This window comes from Prosopis cineraria, unplaced genomic scaffold (assembly GCF_029017545.1).
Source record: "Prosopis cineraria cultivar Desert tree isolate PC_DT_omini unplaced genomic scaffold, ASM2901754v1 PC5, whole genome shotgun sequence".
Lineage (NCBI taxonomy): Eukaryota > Viridiplantae > Streptophyta > Magnoliopsida > Fabales > Fabaceae > Prosopis > Prosopis cineraria.
In genome coordinates, this window is record NW_026555336.1 from 22,009,318 (window position 1) to 22,016,009 (window position 6,692).

Genomic DNA, 6,692 nt, shown 5'->3' on the forward strand with positions numbered 1-6,692 from the left:
ACAAGCACAAAACTTTCAACTAATATTGCAATTCTCAAACTTATAACTTGATTCTCTCTCTCTCTCTCTCTCTTGAATTTTTAGATATTTTTATTTTTCAGCACAATTGCACTATTTTTTGCCCTTTTTTCAGAATTTCTTGGTTTTTTACTTTTTCTTTTTTTTTTCAAGAACGTGAAAAGGATCACAAACATGAAACAAAGAAGTAGGTGAAAGATGTATATATAGTCACAATAGATAAAACTAGAGTGAAGAACAATAGATAAAGAAAAAGAAAGATATAGGGAAACCTACAAACTAGCAAACTTGGCTCTAATACTAATTGATAGGGGATGCAAAAGCGAAATCATGCTAGTTAGGAATAGAATCTTGAAAAACAAAGCAAACACAAGAATCACAAAGGAAAGGAACAAAAATATAGAGCACAAAAAAAGGAAGGAAATGAAATAGCAAGGAAAGATAGAGACCAAGGAGATGATCTTCTAGAGTACCTACCTCTAATAATCTGAACCTTTGAGGACATCACAAAAGTTGATCAAGCTTTTAATCACGTTTGTGTTCATCATGGGATGCCACCACAAGCACTATAACTCAAAAGAGTTATAAACTCTAGAAAAAAAAAAGAATACTCTTATTATTCAAATCAAAATTATGTTACAATGTAGAAATGCTTACCTATATATAGGCTTACTCAAGACTCAAAACCCTAATTCTAAAATCCTAGTATAGATGAAAATACTAATAAAATAATAAAATTTAGGAATATAATCTAGGGATTGTATCTCCTAAAATAATAGGATTACATTATTAGATAAAATCCTAATCTAGAAATAGGAATCAAAACTTAAATGAAATGTTAAACTAATATTAATATATTAACCTAATATCTAAATTATTAAGCTAATCAATTTGGAGCAATTAAGGGATATGTCATTATCTATGTGATCCATTTATGTTTTTCGGCCATTGGTTGAGTGTTGGCCTCTTGACCTTATTTCACCACTTTTGTATCATGGCCTCTTGGCCTTTATAGGCTTATTGGACATACTGGACTAAAAAGTCCTAAGTCATGTAAGCTTTCCAAAAAAAAACTAGAATGTAGAAGAGAGTACACTATGGAAGCAAGCAATGGCAATCAAGACCAATTCATAGACCATAACAAGTTAATGGCAAGGAGAATTCAAGTGAGATTAAGAATTTGAAGTGTTTATAAATTTGGATTTTTGACAAAGTATTTGAAGGAAAATGATGAACGTTTAACCAAGCATTTAAAGTAGCTTTCTAAGGAATGAATCCACCTACACCATCCTAATCTTCCTAACATGATTCAATTTAGTTCTTTCCCTTTAATTGAAATATGAATATGCCCAAATGACCTTTAAGACAAGGCACAAGTGATTAGACTAATTCACAAACACCTTGAAGTCATATGCTAATCTATGATGTAAGTCTTCAAACTACCCTAGCTCTTGCCTTGATCATCTTTAATACCTTAAACCAATCAATATTATGATATTACTTAGAGTTTAAGACCTAAACAGTAGCTAATGCACATCTAAATGGTAGGAGATTGAAATGAAAATATGTATTCATTCATCAAAACCTTAAGGCATAAATATAAACAATTAGAGTGCACAACTAGTTCAAGAATCAAGTATATATCTTTTTCTTCTGTAAACAAGAAATTTAGCCAACATAAGACAACTAAGACATATATTAAATAATCAAGAACACTAATGAAAGAATCATAGAAGAAGATGAGAAGAATCACAAGAAAAAAATGAAATGAAAAGCAAAGTTAGAAAAACTCAAGCATAGGCTTCATCTCCTTGAAGAGCTTTAAGAAGATCTAGCTATTCATGGTGTTTCTCTTCATAATCTATGTAGAGATTTCTCCTTGAATGGCTTTCATAGCTTCACACATTGATTGAGAAGAGGAGAGTTATAGCTGGAAGTGAAGAGAATGATAGAAAATAGAGAGAAAATGAAATGAAGGTAGATCTAGAATTGTGAAGTGAGAGAATATGTGAGTGATGAAACAATGTGATTTGAGTGAATCCACTTTATAAATCACATCCAGCTCACTTGGTCAGCATGTGAGGGTTAAAATAAGTGAAAGGAGTGGCTTCTAGGTGTTCAAAGCCAAGGATAAATCTAAAACTACTTAACCAACTTGGTTAGGGAGTTAAACAATGCATGTGACCCCTAATCAAGCTAGATTAATTTGAGTACACTTGTAGCTCTTCTTGAAGGCTTCCACACTTGATCAAAATTCACTAACACTTCTAAAAACATGATCAAAGGATGATTAATGGATTATTGGTTGAAAGCCTTAATATTTATAATTATTAGAAGCTCTTTGGTTTAATTATTGTACATGTGTCACTCTAAGGTTTTCTTGCTTTATTGTTTGTATTGCAATCTAATATTTTAGCCTTTTAATCTTCATCAAAGTCCTTGTTTACACTTGAAAAATTATACACATATGAGTGATCAAAGCATGTGTGGAAAATTTCAAATCAAAACTCAAAGCTAATTGCAAGATACAATGCTATTTCCAATCTCCTAGGTTATAAAACATAACAACTTAGTATTAATGACTTTATCTTGGAACATCCTATAACTCATGTCTTTTGATGTCTTTTTACAACCCAGAATGAATTTGAATCTCAAACTTATTCCATTGATCTTAGGAAGACAAAAGATAAAATCTAAGCTAATGTCTCAAAATTGCCTAAAAATTGTCAAAATGACCTAAATACCCTTAAGCTATGAGTAAACCCTAATTGATTCCAATAGCCTAGAAATGACTAAATATGAAAGAATTGAGCTTCTAATATTGCAAGAATATCATCATAAAATATATGTAAATAATGCAATATGTGAAGGACTCGAACTCTATCAGCTCTCCCCTTAGAGATGCTAGGTGCAATAAAAGTAGTAAGGGCAGTAGTGTGTGAGATCTCATTCTCATCTCCTTCCTTGTCATCAAGAAGCTTTATCTTCCTTAAGGTTGTGACTCTCATGATATAGCATATATCTATTTTCCCTTCCCCATGCTTAATTTTTTAATCATCCAAGATTTAAGAAATCAAGGACGCATATAAAAGGAATTATAAAGGCCTCTTGTGGTATAAATTTACAATCTATCTTTTTAATTATGATGTCTGCAGCATTGATCATATGACCTTTGAGCATTGCTAACATGTATATGAATTCTTTACTCTAAAAGGCATTAAACCCTTATTGTTTACACAAGATGGTTCTAGTAAGGATGTGATGTAGCACTATATAGGTAGGTGGCATTAAGTTTGGCTTAGTGGTAGGTTTATCTATCAAACTCCAGTTTGGCACTATTATCTTAAATATATCTTCCTTTTCAAATGAAGAATGACTAATTTTTTACCAATGAACCATATAAAGGAAAGCCCAATAGTTGAAATAAATACTCCTCGATGATGTCAAATGATCTTCCTCTCACAATGACCCTTAAGGCAATTTGATCTTGATGAAATCCATATAAGGAGTTAAAACTCCTTTAACATCATATACCTTTTAAACTAATTCATCAACATTAACATACCAATAAGCCCCAAACTTCTTCTACAAACAACTTCCCAAAGCTTCTGTGTTCTGCCATTTGAGAGACTATCACAACAATAATTTTCAAAAGTATTAGTGATTTGCATCACACTTTTTCCTTTCTTTTATTTTGAGTACTAGCATGTCCTATATTTGTAGGATAGGTAAGAATCCAAGAGGGGGTGAATTGGGTAACACTTAAAAATTTTTGAAAACTTAAAAGTGTGAAATGCTTTAGTATAAAGGAAAAAGGTGAGATGCATAAGATTTATATTGGTTTAACCCTAAACTTGGCCTACATCCAGTCCTTAAGGTCACACTTGAGATTTTGAATTAATTGTACAAGCTTTAATAGGTGCTTGCCACCGTAAAACAACTCATAAGACTTAATATATCTTGAATCAACTAACAAACATGCTATAATCCAACAAGTTCTTACAAATACTTGAAAAATACCTTTTTAAGATTTCAAATAAATGAGACAAAATTTCACAAAGAAACTCTCTTAAAGAATGAATAAATTACTGTTGAAAGTTTATAAACTTGTGAGAGCTTTTTCACAATTTTTCAAGAATGATCAATGAATGCAAGATGTTTAAGCACAATTTGAAATTTTTTGATTGTTAAGATAAAGAAAAATTTGCTCAAGAGTCAAAAGATCTTGTTTACACTTTGGTTGTATCACATATATAGTTTAGTAGTTGTCAGACCATTGGAACAGTGTTTCTAAATGTTAATGCTATTTCTTGAGTATGACCTACTGAATCACACGTGAAATTGATCTTAACATGTTGCAGATATGTGTATGTGATAAATCAGTCATGAATCTTAGGGTATCTCACATGTGGTTTAGCTTATACAAAGCCAATATTAGTTTTGTGTGACAAATCTTACGTACGGATAACTTGTCATCATGCATAATGTTCCTTGTAGAAAGCTAAGCCCAATTTTTTGTGATAGAACTTGTGTGGAACCACCATGCTCACACATGTGAAATGGCTGGCAGAATGCCAAAGCCATTTCTTGTGAACAAAACTCGCATGGAAGTAAATTACCATCATGTGTGAAATAATCAATTCCAATCTTAGTCTATTCAGGATCATAAATCATGCATGGAACACAACATTACTCACGCGTGAAATAGTCAAGCTATAAGACTTAAACTAGTCTAAGTACATATCACATGTGGAACTGTACAGAACTCAAGCAAGATTTTGCATGATCAAGAGATATAGATATATGAATCACGGATCATAAAAGTGCATAAATTGAATAAGGCTTGAGATGACTTAAGACTCAATATGGCAATATGTATTTAAGTAACAAGTGATAAATCACGCGTGGCTACTATCAATCCTCACATGCGAAGTGGCCTATAACATAATGTAATGAAACACAACTACTAAAACTTGCATGCAGGCCAGTGGCTTGCTTGTGTGATTTTGAACATAGAGACAAAGTTAAGGCATCACATAACACAAGTGATAAATCATGCGTGAATCACTCCTTGACTCTCGCGTAAAACATCAATTAGTGTGCCTAACATGTTAAATCTCGTGAGTGACCATACAGAATCATGCATGATTCTGCAATCTAAGAAAATTCAACTTCTATAAATCATAACAAGCTAAAATGGCATTTCTTACAAGCTTGAATGTATTTAAATGAGTCTTAATGTGTATAAAAGAGACTTATGAGATAAAGATGATGCATTACTTTCAATGATTATGAAATGTGATTAAGCTCTTAAAGATTTCACATTGAATCTAAGAGAATTTAAATGACTTATCCTAAAGTTTTTCCTCTTCTCTTGATTCTTCAAGCACTTAAGGTTTTGTCTTTATCCATAATTATTTATTAATCTACACACATAAAAAAACCTCTTCTCTTGGTTTTGTAATCATCAAAACATGATTCAACAATCTCCCCCTTTTTGATGATGACAAAACCTTAAAATCAAGGTTTTTAGTTCTATTTAATACAATGCTCACCCTTAATTAGATATGGGAGTATAAGAATTAAGAGTGCAGAATTATTAAACTTTCAATTAATAAATTGAATACATGAATCAAAAACATGGAATATTTCATTAATAAAAGATAGAGTACAAAACATAACATAACAATTTATCAATGAACAATACAAAACCTTTATAAAAAGATTTCTTCCTCTAAGGCTATGTCTTACAACTCCTCCTTAAGTTTATCCTATCTCTCTAGTATATCTTCTCCCCCTTTGGTATCATCAAAAAGATGCATCCCTTCCTAAGGAAACTTAATATCTAAGATGGGCTTCTAAAATTTCTCTATTAGATAGAGATAGATTAAAGGCTGGAGTAGATAGAACTATTAGCCAAGTGGAATAGTCATTTGAATCTATAAGTAGAATGGGATCTAATAGAAAATCTTGAGGCAGCTCTAGATCAATGTCTTCAACTTAACCTTCAGGAAGCAAAGATACTTGGCTTTGCTGAGGTTGATCTTCTGGTCCTTGGTCCTTGAGTTCTTCAACAATTATTTCCTTAACAGGTTGGTGAAGGGAAGGTTTTGTTTGTTTATATTTTAGGATAGATTTCTTCCTCTAAAAATTTTTAGTTACAGATTGAGAAGAGGAAATAGCTAATGAAGTTAAAGACATAGGTATGGCAGGCTCTCTAACATTTTGAGTGAGTTTACTAACAAGTTTAGTAATACTCATGTCATCTATATTTTCATATAATTCTTCAAAAGTAGGAGTGCCAGTAGATTTTAGTGGAGAAGGAATGTAAAGGATTGGCATGCCATCAAAAGGAAGGATAGGCTTTGAAGTGTCTTGGTGGCTTTGGGATTTATTATGGAAATATGTATGTTGAGGTGAATCCTAAGGTTGAGTTTTTGAGTGAAGGTGAATGGAGAACACTTGGTCTTGTTAGGAGATAATATTTTTTTTCTTTTGGGAAGAAGGGTCAATTAGGGAAGGCATGTGGAAGCATGAGTGAGATTGGTTAGAATAGTTGTAGAGGTTGAGGATAAGTTAACAGTGTGGACTAAACCTTCTTTGAACCTTGATGGACTAGCCTCATCTACTTGTCTAATACTACCTCCTTGTGCCTCAAAAATTCTAGGGTGATC